This window comes from Aethalodelphis obliquidens, unplaced genomic scaffold (genome assembly GCF_003676395.1).
Source record: "Aethalodelphis obliquidens isolate GAN/ISIS:26980383/991018 unplaced genomic scaffold, ASM367639v1 scaffold97, whole genome shotgun sequence".
NCBI lineage: Eukaryota > Metazoa > Chordata > Mammalia > Artiodactyla > Delphinidae > Aethalodelphis > Aethalodelphis obliquidens.
This window is the reverse complement of record NW_020838041.1, coordinates 1,048,101-1,068,405: the sequence shown is the minus strand read 5'-3', so window position 1 is coordinate 1,068,405 and position 20,305 is coordinate 1,048,101. Positions and strand designations below refer to the sequence as shown.

Genomic DNA, 20,305 nt, shown 5'->3' with positions numbered 1-20,305 from the left:
ACATCATGAGTCAGAGAGATCCTGACTCTCCTGTTTTCATTATGTGTAAACCAGCGTCACACATGACACAGTTCAACGCCGGGGTCCTGCCTGCTTGTCTATTACCCTAAATGGCAGTGCCTGTGACACGTGTAGGCAGACCTCCTCTCTTAGCAGCTCACAGATTTGAGCAAATTGGGAGGGGTGGGGGAGGGAGAAACTTATCAATCTTACTCCTTCATCCCCAGAATAAAGCAAGCGCCAGCTTGACTGTTTGGGAACATGTCAGAAACTCAAGAAGACATTATTTTCAAGAAACCTACATGCAAGGAGAGGCACTTCCCGAGATGGACAATAGGATTTGTGAGAGCAGGTTTCCAAGGGCCTCCCATGTGGTCCGAGGCTCAGGATACAGCTGTGTGACTGAGCAACAAAGGAATTTTCAAAGGGTTCCTGGACAGTGATGAATAAAATTATTCATCTAAAGGCAGGTGCAGTAAAAAGGAGAAACACTGTTAACTCCCAAGATGGAGAATACATGTAAGGGTCCAAGAGAATGAGAGCAAGAAAATTGCAGAAAGCCAGCTCAGATGTGCATGGCAATGCTGCTAAATTAGTAATACAGCCTCAGGCTTTTTGCCAAGAAAACTGCCAACACCGTGGCTTAAATTGTCATGGGACGTGTTTGTCATGTAGTATGTTTAAAAAGTCAGATTTCACTCTCCTTATCTAGTGGAGAACAAGAAATATGTATATTTAAAATGCCCCGTTGCAATCTAGCCCATAGGTTATATGAAACACACTATTTTTTCAGATCATAGATTTTTCAGTTTACTACTAAGCTTTTCCTTGCTTATCAAGATTGAGGATTTAATTAACTAAAAAAAAAAATCTACTGATCAATCCCTCTTTGAAAGAGATCATGGAATGTTCCCAAATTAAAAAGAGAGGAGCCCCGCTAAGTCGGTTGTCACTTTTGGATTCTTTCTTGCAAATTTTCAGACAGCAAGACAAACTCTGCCACAGGTCGGTCTAACCAGGCATTCTGGTGGGAAGGGCCCTCATGAACACTGTATGTATTAATGGTTCCTGCCAGTTTAAGCTCTGCAAAACTGTGCCTGTTCCTCAGAGATAAGGATTAGATTCCTCTGCGTCTTTACAAAATATTCATTCATTAATTTATCCAACTAATAGTTATTGAGTGTTTATTATGTGCCAGACCCTTTAAGAGAGCCTTGTTTACTGCTACTCAGTGTAAACTTTAGAAGAATGTGAACTATATATGAACCTAAAACTTTGCAGTTTTTTTGAATATGCTGAATTAATACCACCATTAAGATAAAAATTCTAAGGGTGATTATTGTTTTCTTTCTTTTTTTTTAATCTGTTTCTTCTATCTTAAATTATATGCTTCTGGGAGCAAGTATTGGATCCAGGTTGTTCTCATTTTTTTCTCCTGGACATTGCCTCTGTCGAAGGCCCTCAATATTTTCTGCAGATACTAACTCAGATACAAACAGATAAGTATACAAATATGATAATTATTTATTGCAAAAGGCAAAATGTTGATTGAATGACTATAATTAAGTAGCACATGCCTATTGTTTATAATCAGTTATTCTATCCATCCACCCATCCATCCTTCTATCCACCCATACATTCATTCATCCATTGATTTATTTCTTCATCACTTTTTATTGATGTCCTACCATGTGTCAAGAATAATGCCAGATGCTAAGGATAAAAGAATAAATAAAACAGACATGGGCTCTGCAACTTCAGGGATATTGTATTCTTCTGAAGGAGAAAGTAAACAAACAAATAATTACATATTGTGATAAATGCAAAGAAAGAAGCCAAATAGATATACTATAGAGAATAATGAGAAGAGGTTCCCTTAGATTATACTCCTCTCTGAGGATGTGACATTTAATATGTTCTGATAGAATTAGAGAATTTTAGTTATTTGCAGGTGCAAAGGCTCTAGGCAGAGAAGGAGTCTGGTGATACCTCATGTACTGGGTTGACAATGTCCCCACCAAAATTCATACGTGCCCAGAACCTCAGAATGTGACCTTATTTGGACATAAGGTCTTTACAGATAGAATCAAGTTAAAATGAGGTCATACTGGGTGTGCCCTCATCCAATGACTAATATCTTTGTAAGAAGAGAAAAATTTGGACATAGACACAGGAAAGAAGGCCATCTGATATCAGAGGCAGAGGCAGAGATTAGAGTTATGTTGCCACAAGCAAACGAACACCAGGAATCACCAGCAGTCAGAAGAGGCAAGGAAGGATGGTCTCCTAGATACTTCAGAGGGAACATGGCCCTGCCAGTACCTTGACTTTGGACTTCTAGCCTCCTAAACTATGAGAAAAATAAAATTCTATTGCTTAAAGCTATTCAGTTTGTGGTAATTTGTTATATCAGTCATAGGGAACTAATACGCCTAGGAAATGTCAGAACACTTCTTCTAGAACCACTGGGAAAGGGAACCTTTTCTTGCTGAAGCTGCTAATCTGGGTGATGCAAACCAGACTATTATGCCATGACTAGGGGACACCTTGCCAAACAATAAAGTCATCATGGACAAAGTAGATGCAGTAGATGGAGAAAACCTCACTGCACATCTGGATTCAGCTTAAAGCCTTTTTTGTGCAAGTCAGTTTGAATTGAGTTTCTGTCATTTACGTCTTTAAAAAACTTAAATAATACAGAAATTAGTACTTGGAAGTAGCATGTTACACATGATGACTTCTAAAATACAGGCTTGTCTACATCAAGATGAAGTTCTGGGCAGTGAGAATATTCCTGTCTCAAACTGGGAAATGGGCAGTTCCTTTATGTCGGGGGAGAAACGGATTCAGCTGATGCCTGCTGTCTCTGGAGATACAAACCCTGTGTTTCACTGAGCCTGGCGCTTGAGTAATTTCATAAAGAGTGTCAGGTTTGTGATTATAATTCCTTGACGCTTTCAGTAAAATCCGACGAGAAAGACAGAACGTAAGCTGAAGAACACCAAAATGGAAGAAAATACATTGTGTTACAAGTAAGTCTATCTGCCATTGGCCAGAAGTTTTAAAAGTCATTGAAAACCTAGATAGATGTGTACGTTGTTGGATCAAAAAAGCCAAACTGTCCTAACCTGAAGGACATGGGAGCAAAGATGAGTGTGGAACAAAGTGGGAGGGGGTTCAGGAGGAGATACTTCCTGATGGCCCAGACGCTCTACTCACCAATGCCTGCTGTCTGTCCATGGTGACAGTCACCCCATCATAAAGGGCCATTGCTGGCACTCAGCGCGTAAGCAGGATAGACTGTCTTTCTTCCCAGAAGGCTTTCCATTGACCCGAGATGTTGGCTAACATAGGAGCCATTCATCTAAGGGCTTGAGGTTTGCACCGAGAGCGCTGAGCCTAGTTTTTAAGAGTTGGGTCATCCCAAGCCATTGTTTAAGGACAGCCATGGGATAAGATCTGACTTTGGTTAACATGAGTAAACAAATCAAAATTGACTAAAACCGCCAGGTAAACACAGAGCCTAGAAAACAAAGACCTAACATGCTAAGATGTTCCTCAGACTTCCAAATCTGCGCCCAGAGAGGCACAGTCTTCAGACGAGCCCCTTCTCAGTACCCATCTCTCACGTGGACACAGAGAACAATGAAGAAGAAGAAGACATATGAGAAGCAAGGTTGGTCAACTTTTGTTTGCTCGCTGTGGCAGAATGTGCAATGATCTGTGGAGCTGTGAACTGCAAATGTGAGTTTCTATTTGCATATGCCTGCTTTCCCTCTACCAGGCGGTGGGTGTTTTGGAAGTGGCTGCACTGAGCTTTATCTCAGTGCAGGTCCCCAGACTCTGAGGAACTACACTGACTGTGATGAAGGTGGATAAACGTTTTCCTGGACTTGGAGTTCAATGCCCCTGGATATGACTTCGGTTTTCTCCTGCTTGGGAGGGAGTGAATACATAATCTCTTGTAGACGGCACAACTGCATAAAATTAGGTGGAAAAGTTTTTGAAATTCTGTACATTGAAAGAAGAATTCATGTGCATGGTAAGTGGTCAGGAGTTAGATCACATTAGATATGTATCGTTTTTTCCTTCCTAACATCCATTCCCATTTTTTCTAGTTGATTATTTATTATAAAGTCATTTCTTTCCCATTTATTGTCCATGTCATCTGGGGTGAGATCGGCCTCATCCCAGGGACCAAATAGCATCAGCATATAAGCGAGACTCAGGCATGGAGAACACTGTGACCAGTTCAAAGATGGCCCGTGATTCAAGGGGAATCATTAAAATCTGATAAGCATGAGTGCCGGGGTTGTTTACAACGTTCTATTGGCTTAGCCATCCTGTGTCCAGCCTTATTGTCCCGGAAAACTCCTAATCTTTCAAAATCAAATTTAGATGTCTCCTCGTCTGTAAAACCTTCTCTGCTTCCTTCTCACCGTATAATCATCCTGGAGAATTTATAAACAATTTGTCAAGAAAGAAAATAAACTATCCCTTGCAAGAGAGGATCAACCATGGTGTGATAGAGTGTGCATTTCAAAACACATTGTTCGACTGATTACCAAATGGTGATTGACAGCAGGAACCACATTCTTGATGAAAGTATCACGCTTCATATGATGAATGCGAGTGTCAAGAGAAAGAAGCCACATTTGCATGAACCAGTGAGTCAGAGAGGCTGAGTGGAGAAGCATCTGTGCAGATGAGGCGTCAAGAGATCGGGGGAAAACAAAGTGATCACACACGTGAAGGCCACGTTAGCGTCAGCACAAAGGAGAAATGACACTGCCCCGAGCCAGGAAGACATGAGGGATTTTTAAAGGAAGTAAAACGGAAACGAACAAGAAGTTTAACAGAAGCAGCGAAAATAACAGCATATGAAAAATATACAGAAGTGATTCAATGTATATGAAATTGATATTCCTGAGAAAGAAAACAAAAGTACTGAGACAGAAAACATATTTAAAGAGAACTAAAAGCAAACGTTGAAAAATGGACATAGATACAAGTCTAATACATTGATTAGATGCCAAAGAGGAAGGAAAAGAAAGAGAAAGAGAGAGGGTGACAGAGCTCAAAGCTGTAATGACTTCTAAGGATGAATCGGAATATGTTTCACCAGTATGATTCTTGTTGGAGTCCATTCTCATAATTGTTACTGAATACTGCAGATAGTAAAGGGGGTCACTGAGTCAGTTTAGGTGGAGCAGTTTGAAAATGCCAACCATGTGGTAGGGCTGCCTGAGGAAAACCACTCCCACCTTCCCCAGGAGAAATTCTGTCCCCAGGAGTTGTTCCCGCAGAAAGCTCCAGGGCCTCTGTCATGTGCAGAAAGAGAAACAAGCCCTGCGTCCCTGTGAAGACGGATTAGCAGGGACTCCTGGTAGACTCAGAGGCAGTGAAATACAAGGGAGAGCAAAGATTTTTGCCTGAGAGCCCCGAAAATATGAAGTTATCGAAACAAAAACAATAATAAACATAAGCAAAACAAACTTAATTTCTCCCCTTCTCCTAGAACCCTCTTCAAATCTTAAAAAGAAAAAAAAAAGAGTCTAGCAAAACTCAGATTCATCCAAACTAATTTTACTCCAAAGAGATGGAAATATAAGTTCAATTAAGCGAGTGGTCCTTATGATTTTTGTGCTATGGGTCGCTGGAAAAAAAAATCACTAAATTTGAGCAATAAAAGCAAAGTTCCAACTTTCAAAACTAAATTCCCAGGAAAGTCGGCACTGCGTTCTTACCGGAGTATTTACTGAATGAATGTGGCTGGTTAATATGTTCACGACTACGGAGGAATTCAATATAGAAAAATGTCTCTGGAGACTTTAATTGAAACGAGGTAGAGTTCGGTCCCAGTCCCCAGGATGACGGAGGAGGGATATCCATCAGCCTAAGGTTTCCAGAAAGTGTTCCCAAATGAGAAAACGCCTAATGAACCAAGTTCTTTAGGACAGAGTAATGTGATGTCGGGTGGGAGAAAGACTATTTCAAGTGAAAAAAAAAAAATAGCAAGGAATGGTGACATAAATAGCCCAGCATTTTTGAAAAACCACAAGTTATTTGGTCTGATGATACCCAAAGGATGAGTAAGACTTAGCTGGGGAAAACGTGGAGGGAAGAGTATTTTAGGCAGAGAAAACAGTGTGTGGGAAGACCCTGGGGAAAGGAGGAACCAGAGGCACATTTGCAGACCTGAAGGGAAGCATTGTGGCTGGAGTATCCCGAGGAGCTGGAGAGGGAACGCAGGTCAGATTGGGTGGCTGGGAGGGGCTGTATCATGCAGTGACTTGTGGGCAAGTTAAAGACTGTATTTTGTCCTTAGTTCACAGAGAAGCTATTAAGGGTTTTACAGAGGGATGATATTTTTAAATGATCACATTGGGCACCATGTGGAGGACAGATTAGGAGGAGAGAAGCACGACCACAGAGAAAACAAAAGCGAGACTTTATTTGCCCAGGCAAGACATGACAGTGATTTGGGCTAGGTTTGTGGTCTTGGTGTTGAAGACAGACAGATATATGATAGGAATGACAAAATGTAAGAGGATTTGGGCGGCAAGGATCAATTTATTTTACAGCTATAGGGAAATAACGGAATTTTAAGGTTGTAAGCTGGGATGTGACTTGATCTGACTGTTCTATGAGAACCATGTAGAAGACCAAAAGAGCAAAGGCAGTCTGCAGTTTTTAAAAATAAGTCAATGAGAAAGAGAAAGAGGGGATAGGATGACAGAAAATATATTAAGAAGATAGAATATTCAGCTCTCGGTGAGTGACAAGTAGGAACAACGGAGGGTGGAATGTCAGATGAGCAGATCTCTGGCTGAGGTACTAGACGGAGGGTTGTGACTTTAACTGATGTAGAAACTGTAGGAGGAGACAGGAGATTTGGGGAATAAATAATATATGAATTTCCAGATGTGCTCAGTTTGTAGTGGTACCTGGGGGACATCCCAGAACATGTAGAGATGGTTCTGGGGCTTGGGAGGAAGGTCTGGATGAGTCAGAGAGTCAGTCAGCAAGGTGTAGGTGGTATTTGAAGCCACAGGTTTGGATGATTGTTCTAGAAGCGTATTTCAAAACAGGATTCTAAACCTCTTTTGTTGTTGTTGTTTTGCCCAATATGCTGGAAGCTTAAGGCATATGCCCCTCATCAGCAGCTCTTCCCTCCTGCCATGGTTTTGAGTGTGGCCGCAAGATCACCCCAGGGAATGTGAGGGGGGCAGCAACACCACCAAAACTAAATAGACACATTTTTCATAGTCTCCATCTCACCCCCAAGTTATTGAGCCACTAATGTCGATACATAAATGCAGGCATCCCTGAACAACACCAAAACTGCCTGAAATAGTAGCCTCACACAGTGGGCTCTCAGAAAATCGTGTGCTGAAAACAGACCAGAACCACAGAAAATGCCAAGAGAGGTTAAGATAGAAAATGGTTGAAGGGGAAGAAGGAAAACTAGGAAAGACGATACCAAAGAAACCAAAAGAAGAGATAAAAACTGTCAAAAATATGTGGGTGAGTTTCACACTTTTTTTTTTAGTGGAGTATAAGTTCTTTTTCTGTTACAGTACAGTTGGTTTATACCTTTGTGTTAGTTTCAGGTGTACAGCAAAATGATATTGAGTTATACAAGTGTGTATATATATATAATACATATATATTCTTTTTCAGATTCTTTTCCCTTATAGGTTATTACAAAATATTGAGTATAGTTCCCTGTGCTATATGGTGGATCCCTGTTGGTTATCTATTTTATATATGCTAGCGTGTATATGTTAATCCCAAATTCCCAGTTTATCCCTACTCCCTTTCCTCCTTGGTAACCATAAGTTTGTTTTCTCTGTCAGTGAGTCTATTTCTGTTTTTTTTGTTTTTTTGCGGTACGCGGGCCTCTCACTGCTGTGGCCTCTCCCGTTGCGGAGCACAGGCTCCAGATGTGCAGGCTCAGTGGCCATGGCTCACGGGCCTAGCTGCTCCGTGGCATGTGGGTCCTCCCGGACCGGGGCACAAACCCGTGTCCCCTGCATCACCAGGCAGACTCTCAACCACTGCGCCACCAGGGAAGCCCTATTTCTGTTTTGTAAATAAGTTTATTTCTGTCATTTTTAGGTTCCACATATAAGTGATATCATATGGTATTTGTCTTTCTCTGTCTGGCTTACTTCACTTAGTGTGATAATCTCTAGGTCCATCCATGTTGCCGCAAATGACATTATTTCATTCTTTTTAATGGCTGAGTAATATTCCATTGTCTATATGTACCACATCTTGTTTATCCATTCCTCTGTTGATAGACATTTAGGTTGCTTCCACGTCTTGGCTACTGTAAATAGTGCTTCAGTGAACTTCAGTCCTTCAGTGAACATAGGGGTGCATGTATATTTTCAAATTATGGCTTTCTGTGGATATATGCCCAGGAGTGGGGTTGCTGGATCACTCTATTTTTAGCTTTTTAAGGAACTCTATACTGTTCTCCATAGTGGTTGTACCAATTTACATTCCCCCCAAGAGTGTAGGAGGGTTCCCTTCTCTCCACACCCTCTCCGGCATTTATTGTTTGTACACTTCTTAATGATGGCCATTCTGACCGGTGTGAGGTTGTACCTCATTGTAGTTTTGATTTGCATTTCTCTAATAATTAGCGACGCTGAGCATGTTTTCATGTGCCTATTGGCCATCTGTATGCCTCCTTTGAAGAAATGTGTATTTAGATCTTCTGCCCATACTCTATTTTAACTAATTATTATTTTTATTGAAGTATAGTTGATTTATAATGTTGCATGAGTTTCAGGTGTACAGCAAAGTGATTCAGTTATATATATTCTTTTTCAGAATGCTTTTGCATTATAGGTTATTACAAGACATTGAATACAGTTCCCTGTGCTATACAGTAGGTCCTTGTTGTTTATCTGTTACATATACAGTAGTTTGTATCTGTTAATCCCAACCTCCTAATTTATCCCTCCCCCCCCCCAACTTTCCCCTTTGGTAACCATAAGTTTGTTTTCTATAATATGTCTGCAAGTCTATTTCCGTTTTATTACACTCTGTTTTAGTTGTCTCTCTCCCCTAATTTAAATAGATCTCAGGCTTTTGTCCACCAAAACTAATAATAAGCACTCGGGCAATCATCTCTGAGCTGTATCATAAATGAGGCAAATTTAGGATGAACCATGTTTCCCAGTAAGATAGCCTTCCTTGAACGCCACCCCTTTACCCATCACTCAAAACAAACGTCAGAAAGCCAGGGAATGAGAATGATTTCACTCCAGGGATAACTTATTGGTGATAGTAAACCACCACCAAACATTTTTTAAAATGAAGTATTAGTAACAAATTGTGTAAGACAAACCCCACAATCACGATATTACAATACACAAGTGTGGGGAGATGTTGAGACTGGGGATCGCTTAACTGGGCTGGGAGCTCGTTTGAACTTTTGTCTTCTGAGCACCTGGCATATGGCAGGCACTCAATAAATGTCCAACAAAGTAGAGCACATTGAATTTCCAAACTGAGGAACCGGAGTTTTTTCTACCTTCTGCTTTCAGGAATGCATCTGATCTGGTATGTCTTCCCTCTGGCTGGCCACCACCTACTCGCTCTCAACACCTTTGCTTAGGCATCACCACCAAAAGCCTTCCTCCAGCCTCCAACCCCTCTCTTTCCCCCTGGATTGCCCCCTCCCCCACCATCATCTCGGGGCTGAGTTAGATGCCCCTTGTGCAAACTGCTAAGCAGTAGAGGTTCTCAAGGGAGAGCCATTTCACATCCCTCCTTTGTGACATCTGGCGATGTCTGGAGACATTTTTGGCTGTCAAAATTTGGTAGGGAGGCAGTGCCACTGGCATCTGTTGTGCAGAGGCCAGGGATGCTGCTAAACGTCTACAATGCACAGGACACTCCCCAGCAACTAAAAATTATCCAACTTAAAATGCCAGTAATACTACGGCAGAGAAGCCCTATGCTAAGCATTCTTTGTGTGTATCTGTCCTTATACTTACCATGTTGTATTATAGTTCTTTGTTTGTATCTATACTTTATACCCTTTAGAGAAAGAAACTTCTATCCACTTTATTCAAATTATCTGGCACCACAGATCACAATGTTGCACTTACAAACCAAGGGTCATGAATTAATTTGTTGCTGGAACCTTTTGTTTATTTCTAGTGTCTGGCCTCAAACCTAAAACGTGAATGACTGAATATATGCTAGTTAATTCTTGACTACTTCGAATTCATCTCTCATCTTCCAGCCCATTCACATGATTTGGAGAAATTTACCAGCTTGTTATCTTAGTATTTCAAATTAGAATCTGTTGTTGTGTGCGATGTGGAGTTTTTATTCCTTACAATTATGCATAAAATTTTAAAACTAAAGTTTTTCCAAGCGTTAATCCTGGGATACCATACCACTCACATTTCTCCATGATATAAAGTATCTCTTTCTTTTCTCCACTGGCTTCCATCTTTGCTAAGGCTCCCTAGGCATGGCAAAATAGGCTGCAGGACTTATGGTAATTCTATTGCCCAACGGTTCTCACTGGAGACAGAAATTTGAAAGCCTCAAATCCATTTCCAACTAGGACCCCTTGTTCTCCCTTATCTGCATTTTATTTACCTACTCCACGAACCGACAGAGGTTAGTTTGGTGTAATTTCCTTTTACAGAGAGCCGCTGATGCCTATTCCTCTGTTAGTTTTGTGTTTAAATGTTCAGTGGATTTGTTTTCTGTTCCTTTTTCAGCTGGTAACTTGTGAGGCCCTCTCAAGGGATAACATTAGCTCCTCTGAACAATCTGGACAAGAGATATCAACCCACCAGGCAGGGGATGCTGGCAGTGGGGCTCCTGGGAAATGAGCATGTGTCTGATTTCCCACGGAGGTCATCTAACGCTGCACCCCAAGGTATACATATTCCCCTCAACTCGGTGTCTCTACTGTTAAGGTTATATTTACTACTACTCTGTCTTTAAGAAAAGGGAGAACGCGGCACAGTAGCACAAACAAGGACTTTGGAGTCCAAAAGACCTAGCTTTGAGACTCAGCATTGTTATTTGTTTGGTTCTGTGACCAGGAACATTCTTAACCCCATTTTCCTTATCTGTAAGCAGGAGGTAATATCTACTTCAGATGCTTAAGGAATTAACACATGCAAATATTTAGCAAGGGATCTGACTTATACCAGGTATTCAATAAATTAGAGCCCCTCCTTTTCCCAATAACTTAGTTAGATTATCACATAACAGTGAATTAGAGAGTTCAAGTATAAGAGCTACTCCGAAATCCTTTTTCTAATGACAGAGCAATGAGTGCATTGAATCACAGCAACAAATTTGATCTTCTGCATGAAAGACACAAAATGTAGTGAGAGCCACAGTGTGGCTTTTCTTCGGGGACTTCCTCTGTGGTCATAGAGCTCTGTGGACTCCTCTGATAAAGTATCCCCAGGCAGCTCTCTGTTGGATGGGCAACACACTAGGCTTCTATTATTCTTGATTTTCATGTGGCTGCCTCTTTTCTCTCAATCTCAAGGACCATAGATTCCAGCTGGTTAATACATTGCATACTGTGCAGTAGATGCTATTTTAAATTAAGGCACTATATGAGAACATGCAAGAAGCATATAAAACCCATTTGACTCTTTTGACATTTCCATACTTTTCTGCATAAATACTTAGAGGACACCTTCCAAATCTCCCCAGTGGTCCGTCACAGCTAATCTCAAGGGAAATACAAAACACAGCAGCCGAGTCCCGAGAAATACGATAAAAGCAAGTGACTCAAAACCTCAGGTGGCCCCATCCTGCATGTTTCCTTTTCCACAGGATTTTGTGCCTGGGTGATCACTTTTCCTTCAGTAAGGAGTAAATTGTATCTTAGCTGCTGCCCTTGCATATTCGGGACGCCACAGATCTTTGATTGCCGAGACATTGCGTGTTGCATACAGAGCTGGCTTTAATGACGTGTTCACGGGAAATTAATCTGCCTCGTCAGGGTATTGACACTCATCTCAGCTGCTCTGGAGACGGGAGTTGCTGATTTGTTTGCCAAGTGGATGGCTTCTCTGAGATCAGCATTCAAATGCTGCATTGTTAGTAATAATAATATGCTAAAGCTCTTCTAACACTCAAATATGCTTCTCCTAAAGCCTGACAAATGCTTTCAGTCTTCGATGGTCTGTATTTTAAGTAGGATCTTAGCTCTGGGAACTTAAAAACTTTGTTTTCATGATGGCAACTTAGACCTGTCTTCTCAGTTGATCTCATACCATTTTTACATAAATTAAATGCCTAAAACTCATTTAAGAGGAAAACAGTCGGAGGCCCTTTGCATTCCTGTATCCACTCTTGTGAGTTTCTCTGTCAAAAAACATTGACTGTTTCTCAAATATCACTAAGAACATGTAGATTTAAAAAGATAATGAATGAGCCAAGTTGAGGAAATCCCTACTATCCTTTGTGCTCAATTCCCAAAGTAAGAGACGATTGTATGTTTGGATTTGTAACAAACAGACACGACTTGTAAACGTTTAGACATTTGCTTATGGCAGTATGTGTGTGTGAAAACAAATGTCGCAAGTCCAATTCTTAGCCCACAACTCAAAGGCATACGAAGTAGAACTTCCTTTCCTTCTCTGTCACTGAATTCACTTTCTATTTTTAACCTCAGTTGTCCTCAGTTTTCATTTTGGTTCTAGTTCTTTAAGAGGAGATCAAAGGTTGAGCGTGGGGGAGGTCTGATCTGTTCACTGGTTTTAAAATTGCTTATCCACTGTATTATGTATCCACTGTCACATCCTCATGCCCTCTGGTCCTTCATCCAGGACTCGTATTGTCCCTTTTAAGGCTGTAAGGCTGACTTGCATTGTCCCTCATTCCTAACCTCAAGGCCTGGTGGGCTTTTGCCCTTGCCATTTTGGTGCCTCTCCTTAGTGCATAAGCATCATTTTCTTGCTCCCAGATAACACTAGCCATGGGAATTCTGTGGAATTAACACCCTATTAACTTGTAGGTCACCCTTGAGCGTGTGTATGACTGCCCTTGCTCTGTCTTTTGTAGCAGGCTGTAGGGGCATAGTTTCTGCTCCTGTTGGCTCTGCAAAACTACCTAGGATTCTGCATTTCTGCAATGGGTGTTGGACTCGCACCAAATGGAGAGAGCAGTTTCTCACAAATCCAGCAGTTTACTCTCTCCTGGCTTCCTTCTAACGAGCTTCCCACACCAATCTGGGAGAAGCAAAATTTGTCTCTAGACAGGGAACCCTCCTCTGAGTTTTTCAGAGGTGTTTTGAATCTGTTGTTTGGGCCACACCTCCCCTGGAGGCTTTTGCTTTCGGCAATAAAAAGGTAGAGATGGCTCTTTTTCCCTCCACTTGTATTATATTAAATCTCTTCCCTAAGGCATTGAGAGCTTAATGCCCTGAGTACTCAAATTGGAGAAAGGTTAAGTAGTAAAAGGAAACACAGGTATAAAACCTTGGTTCATATTTCCAAATATTGTCACACTTCACTAAATATTACTGTTTTAACTATGTGTCATGCTAAGTATTAACAAAATTTTAAGAGAGCTTTATATTTTATAGAACACCTTATTTTTAGCATATATATGATCCAGCAATCCCACTCCTGGGTATATATCCAAAAACAAAAACACTGATTCAAAAACATACATGCACCCCAATGTTCATAGCAGCATTGTTTACAATAGCCAAAATATGGAAGCAACCCAAGTGTCCATTAACAGATGAATGGATAAGGGAGATGTGGTATACACACACACACACACACACACACACACACACACACACACACACACACACACATGTGCACACACAATGGAATATTAGTCATAGCTAGTGGGAAGCAGCTGTATTGCATGGGGAGATCAGCTGGTGCTTTGTGACCACCTAGAGGGGTGGGATGGGGGGTAGGAGGGAGACGCAAGAGGGAGCGGATATGGGGAAATATGTTTATGTAAAGCTGATTCACTTTGTTACACGGCAGAAGAAATTTTGACCTTTGCAACAACGTTGATGGACCCAGAGAGTATTATGCTTAGTGAAATAAGTCAGAGGAAGACAAATATTGTTTCATCACTTATATATGGAAACTAAAAAATAAAACAAACAAATGTATATAACAAAATGATACATAAAGAAAACAAACTACCAGGGAGGAGAGGGAAGAGGGGATGGGCAAATAGGGATAAGAGATTAAGAGATACAAGCTACTGTGTACAAAATAAACAACAAGACTATATTGTACAGCACAGGGAAATGCAGTCATTATTTTGTAGTAACTTTAAATGGAGTATAATCCATAAAAATATTGAATCACTGTGCTGTATAGCTGAAACTAATATAATGTTGTAAATCAACTACACTTCAATTAAAAATAAAAAAACCACAAAGCATAGAGTGAGGTACCCTAAGGAAGCACAGACATCTAAAAAAAGTCAGTATTTAGATACCTATAGGTAAAGGGAATCCTAAATATATATGTCTCTTAGGTCTTTATTCCAAATGACCTTGAAATTTTCTGACTCTGAAAATCAATTTTCCCAAATTAGGTCTCTTGAAAACGAGTCTCTGCAAATAACAAGCAGAAAGATGAAGAAGGAATAAAAGGATAGAAATCGGCCAAAGACCAAATTATATTTGCCTGCTTAGATTTCAGCACTGATTTTACTTTATTTTTCCAACTATGGTAAATATCATGAGACCCTATCAACCCTTACAAGCACGTAGAATGCCTTTTTAAATCCTGTTTTCTCTGATTTTATATTCTATAACCATCTTCATCAACTGCCCTTTGCCAAATGTTTGTTCCTCTTAGGATCCTTCCTTCCTCAGGCTAAGTTAGTTATCTCTTTCCTTAGGCTTTCCAAGTACCTTGTCTCACTGTGAGAATGAATCACAAGTTGCATTTATTTCAATAGATGTCAATTTTCTCTTTTTCTCTACTATAGACTGTTTATAAATTTTTACGGTTTTTTTTTACTTTTGTATCACTGATGCCCAGCATAGCATTTGGATGTTCATTAAATGTTAAGTGTGGTGGAAAAGGCAGGTAAAGAGTAAACTGTGTCCTGGTAGAGCTGGGCCTTAAAGTTCATTCATTAATTCAATTAGTGAATCAGTCATCCAAAAATACTCCTTGAGCACCTACTATACGCTAAGCACTGCCTAGGCATTAGCTTTGGTACAGTGAACAGAAGAGAAAAATTCCCCATTCAGCTTACTTTCTAATAGAGGATGAAGACAATAAAAAAACAAATAAATAGAGAAAATATTAGGTTGTGATCAGTGATCTGAAGGAAGTAAAGCAAAGTAGAGAAAGAGAGGGACCCCAGATTGGGAGGATATTGTCTTTTACAGAGAGCAGTTCCAAAAGGTCTGACCACCTCAAATAAGGTTATATTTGGGCAAAGATCTAAAAGGATGTGTGAAACAGATGATGCAGATATTAGGGCTGGAGGAGAGGAGGGACCATTCCATGCAGAGGAAACAATAAATGCAAAGGTTCTGAGGCAAAATGGTACCCACTGTGTTTAAGCAACAGTACTGAGGCAGTGTAGGTAAAGAAGGGGGATGGCAGCTAACTAGGTCTGAAAAGTCTTTTATGCAGGTATTTTTAGTCTATGACAAAGGTTTTGGATTTTATTCTAAGTGTCATGGGATTTCATTAGAAGGTTTTGGAACGTAAGATTGATATGATATTAAATCATGATTGACATGACTTTAGTGTTTAAAGTATCACTCTGAACACTGTAGAAAAGCCTGTATGGGAGCAGCGGTGACCGCGGGACCACTGGCTAGGAGGCTACTGCGACAGCACAGGAGAGAGCTGCTGAGGGCTTAGACCCAGGCTGTGAGAAGTGGGCTGATTCTGGATTCATCTAGAAGACAGAGAACAAAGGATTTCCTAATGGAATGGAATGGATGGTGAGATGCACATCTGAATTAAAGACTCCTTTGGGATTTGGGGCTTGACAAACTTGGTAAGTGGCCCTGCTCCATCCTATGTAGAGAACAGTGAGGGAAGAGCTAGTTTGGGGGTGTAAGGAAGGGAGCAGATGAATCAAGAGCTCTGCTCTAGACATTGTTGGGGAGGAAAAGCTTTCCTTGACCCTCTAAGCGTCTGGGTGGGGTCCGAAAATTAAACTGACAAAGACAGATTCACAGGAGAAAAGCATGTACATTGTATTAAATTTTTATGTATATGGGAGTTTTCACAAGACAATGAAGACCTGAAGAAGTGACCACAGCAGGAAGTTTTTATACCTTCCAAACAAACAATCCATTTTGAAGAATTGACAAGACTAAGGCATTTGGTTGAGGGGTAGTAAGTGGTGAAGTGGTAGCTAGGAAGATGAAGGTTAGTTTAACAAGGTTTGCTAATCTTGTGAAAGCAAGATTTTTCAGCCCGTGATTCCCTGTCTCTGGTGATAAGAATGTGTTCCCTCTTCCAGATACAGGGACGGTATCTTTCACGTAGGAGTTTCATGACCTGTTTCAGAGAAGAGGAGAGGGGGGAAAGGTCAGAGTGCCCTTCCTGCTTCTGCCTTTTAGAAAATTCCTGCAGTTTAAGGTATTTAATATGTCAAGATGCCCTATTTGGGGTAGCATGTCCTGAGCCCCATCAACATGTTTACTGTGAGGTGTCTATTTGACATACAGGTGGAAGTGTGGAGTAGGTGGTAAAAATGAGAGTCAGCAGTGTAGGGGAGAATGTGACACTGGGGATGTGAATCTGGAAGTCAAGAAAATGGGTGAGATTAGAGAGAGAGAGAGAGAGAGAGAGAGAGAGAGAGGGAGGGAGGGAGGGAGGGAGGGAGAGAGGGAGGGGGGAGAGAGGGAGTGGGGAGAGAGGGAGGGAGGGGGAGAGAGAGAGGGAGGGAAAGGGAGAGAAAGAGAGAAAGGGAGAGAGAGAGAGAAAGGGATCCGAGGATTGAGGCCTGGGCACTTCAAAGTTTAGTCAAAATAAGTCGAAGAGAAGAGGATGGAGAAAAAGAAAAAGTGTTGCTCCTCTATCTCTGAAGTCCAGGTAGCCAAAGTATGTCAGAGTTTGTAGATGGTGATCAGCTGTGTCACACGAGGCTGAAAGGCAGGATAGGATAAGGACTGAGAATTATGGATTGACTTTGGCAATAACGTGGCCATTGAAGACACTAACAGTCAGTTTCAACAGAGTAGTGGGGACTAAAGTCATTGGAGTGTGTTCAGGAGAATTGAAGGAGCAGTGGAAACAGTAAGTATGCACAGTTCTTTATAGGAGATTTACTATAAAAGGAGTAGATAAATAAGGTGCCGCTAGACATAGATTTGGGTCAAGCAAAGATTATTATATTTTTAAGTTTTAATCTTGAAATGACAGTTGATGCCTAAGATGCTGCAAAAGTATTACAGAGATCCCGTGTTCCCTTCACCCAGCCTCACGGTAATATTAAAGGGTTTAAAATAAGATGTATCACAGTTTTGTATTCTTGTGAGAATTATCCAGTGTATCGGGGAAAATGGATGATATAGGATAAATGGAGGTAATTGTATCTGTGAAGCCCTTTAGTAGGTGAAGGGATAAGATCTAGTACACAAGTGGAAAAGTTGGACTCAACTATGGTAAATATCATGAGACCCTATCAACCTTACAAGCACGTAGAATGCCTTTTTATATCCTGTTTTCTCTGATTTTATATCCTATAATCATCTTCATCAACTGCCCTTTGCCAAATGTTTGTTCCTCTTAGGATCCTTCCTTCCTCAGGCTAAGTTAGTTATCTCTTTCCTTAGGCTTTCCAAGTACCTTGTCTCACCGTTAGAATGAATCACAAGTTGCATTTATTTCAATAATGTCAATTTTCTCTTTTTCTCTACTATAGACTGTTTATAAATTTTAACTGTTTTTTTTACTTTTGTATCACTGATGCCCAGCATAGCATTGGATGTTCATTAAATGTTAAGTGTGGGGGAAAAGGCAGGTAAAGAGTAAACTGTGTACATATTTATTACATATTTATTGGTGGGAACGTGTATGAATTTATCAGATTGCTTCTGTTTTCTCCTGAAATAAGAAGTGGAACATGTGAAGATATGATGAGGTGTTGCTTGGTTGGAGATAATGGGAAAGAGTCACCTAGAAGAGGGCCAATCTCTGGACTAAGGAAATGCAGTAGGATCACGATTAACCCTAAGGCCTCTATAGGGTTTGTGGTCATCATATGAAAGTGAGACTAATCAGTCTCATAGTTTGTTTTTCTTCAGTTATATTCAATTGTTCGGCTGAAGGTGAAGAACAAACAGAGAGTTGAACTTTAGCCAGGGTTGGCGTTTCAACCAGAAAGTAGGACAAAGGGAGACAGGGGTAAGATAATCAGAGATGTGCTTTAAGGAGTGATTTCTATGATGGATCATGGAATCTAAACTGAGTAAGGAAGGAAGAGAGGATATAAGGTAAAGAATGGTCAAGGGCCTGGAAATCCCAGCAGAGTCAAACGTGTTTGGAGTTTAGATACTGGAGTGAATGTGCTTGAAGCGCAGGCAGTAGAAGTCAGAGAGGGGAATGCCTGGAGATTGTGGAACCAGTGCAGATGTTGGATAATAAGCACGGAAGGAAAAATCTGAGGTGAAGAGTCACCAAGGTTATGATAGTGGTAGTCTTGGAGAGAGCAGCCATAAATCAGATCGTAAAAGATTTGAGGAAAGTGGGGGAGGCACCCAGACATCTGTGCATGACAAGCCAGAACCACCAGCCCATACGATGCTTTTGTTTTTCTTTTTCTTTTTTTAGAAAAAAACAAATCACCCCAGCACCCCCTCTGGACAGACACTGCCATGCAGAAGGTCAACTTGGAAGTGAATGGTTCCTTTGAACCCCTTAGAAACAGGAACCTCACTCAACAGGATGCATCCCTGAGCCAGGGCTTCTGGCTTAGCAAGAAGAGGTCCGGTGTTCCCGTCAGATTGGAAGTTACTGTGCAGGCACTCCTGTGCCCCTGCACAATCTGGCTGGAGTAGATGACGAAAACTCAAAGTCTCTGGGCATTTTGCGGAAAAAGGAAGAAGCAACCTTCCAGAAGCAGCGACTAAAAATAAGAACACTAACTCCCTTCCCCCAACTCAACTGTATGTGAGTGTGAAAGGAAAGGAATCATTTTCTGTGGAATCAGTATCCTCAGGGAGTATCCACGCTCTAGTAGAAGAAGGTAAAGATACTTTCACAGACCTATCGTGATGAGCGTATAGGGATTTTACCCGTGAAAAGTAATGTGTCTCATAGGCACAATGGAGGGGTCTGAGGATGAGACTGGATCTTGGGCTTCTTGTGAAGATTAAAATAATTTTGGATGAAGAGAATAATAGGATTAATCCTGATTGCATCTTGAGATGAGATGAATAATCAATTCTAATTATTACCTCCTTTCATCAAGAATTCTGGGACTTCCTTGGTGGTGCAGTGGTTAAGAATCCGCCTGCCAATGCAGGGGACACGGGTTTGAGCCCTGGTCTGGGAAGATCCCACATGCCACGGAGCAACTAAGCCTGTGCGCCACAAATACTGAGCCTGCGCTCTAGAACCTGTGAGCCACAACTACTGAGCCCACGTGCTGCAACTACTGAAGCCCGCGTGCCGAGAGCCTGTGCTCTGCAACAAGAGAAGCTACCGCAAAGAGAAGCCCGCGCACCGCAACGAAGAGTAGCCCCCGCTCATTGCAACTAGAGAAAGCCTGCACGCAGCAACAAAGACTCAATGCAGCCAAAAATAAATAAATAAATTGAAAAGAAAAAGAATTCTGGGGCATTCTTGATGAAGTGGAAATGCTGGTGGAGTGAAAATGTGATTGACCCAAATGGGCTACCTTTGCCCACTTTTGCCTGATTTGGCTGAGTTTAGTGTGGAAGCTACAAGAGGGACTTACACAGAGAATTAAGGGTACACCAGAATATGAATCACTACTACCCTTAAAAAAAACTCATTTTTTCTGAATAAATTGATATAGAATTTGTCTTATTTTGATCTGAGCTGAACGAGAGCTTACTATTTTATGCTATTTGAAGATAAGGTTTCCTCAGCAAATTATTAATACAAACGATATTGCAGATGTTTAACTTAGAAGTACTTTTTCCATGACATTTGCACATAAATGTGTTAAACTGATACTGTTAATTACAAATGAGTCATTTAATGTGTTATAAATATATATATGAGTGCATTTTCACACAGTAAAACCCTATTTATGATAAATACTCCCCCAAAGTGTGCCTCTGTAAATATAAAAATGCATGCTTATTCTAGCT

General features: G+C 40.9%; 2 long non-coding RNA genes across 5 annotated transcripts in view; one reads left to right on the top strand and one right to left on the bottom strand.

Annotated features, from left to right (window-relative positions):
• LOC113614450 (uncharacterized) overlaps nt 1–20,305 on the bottom strand; it is a 155,582-nt gene that overhangs the window by 50,941 nt on the left and 84,336 nt on the right. The window lies entirely within an intron of this gene.
• On the top strand, nt 6,124–19,542 carry LOC113614449 (uncharacterized). Of its 4 annotated transcripts, XR_003430641.1 has the most exons (6): nt 6,136–6,252; nt 7,323–7,527; nt 10,758–10,918; nt 15,785–16,011; nt 16,483–16,601; nt 18,798–19,542. It is a non-coding gene; the product is annotated as an uncharacterized LOC113614449 (long non-coding RNA). The 4 variants fall into 4 exon arrangements; XR_003430640.1 differs by lacking the exon at nt 7,323–7,527 and having other exon boundaries at nt 6,127–6,252; XR_003430639.1 differs by lacking the exons at nt 7,323–7,527; nt 10,758–10,918 and having other exon boundaries at nt 6,124–6,252.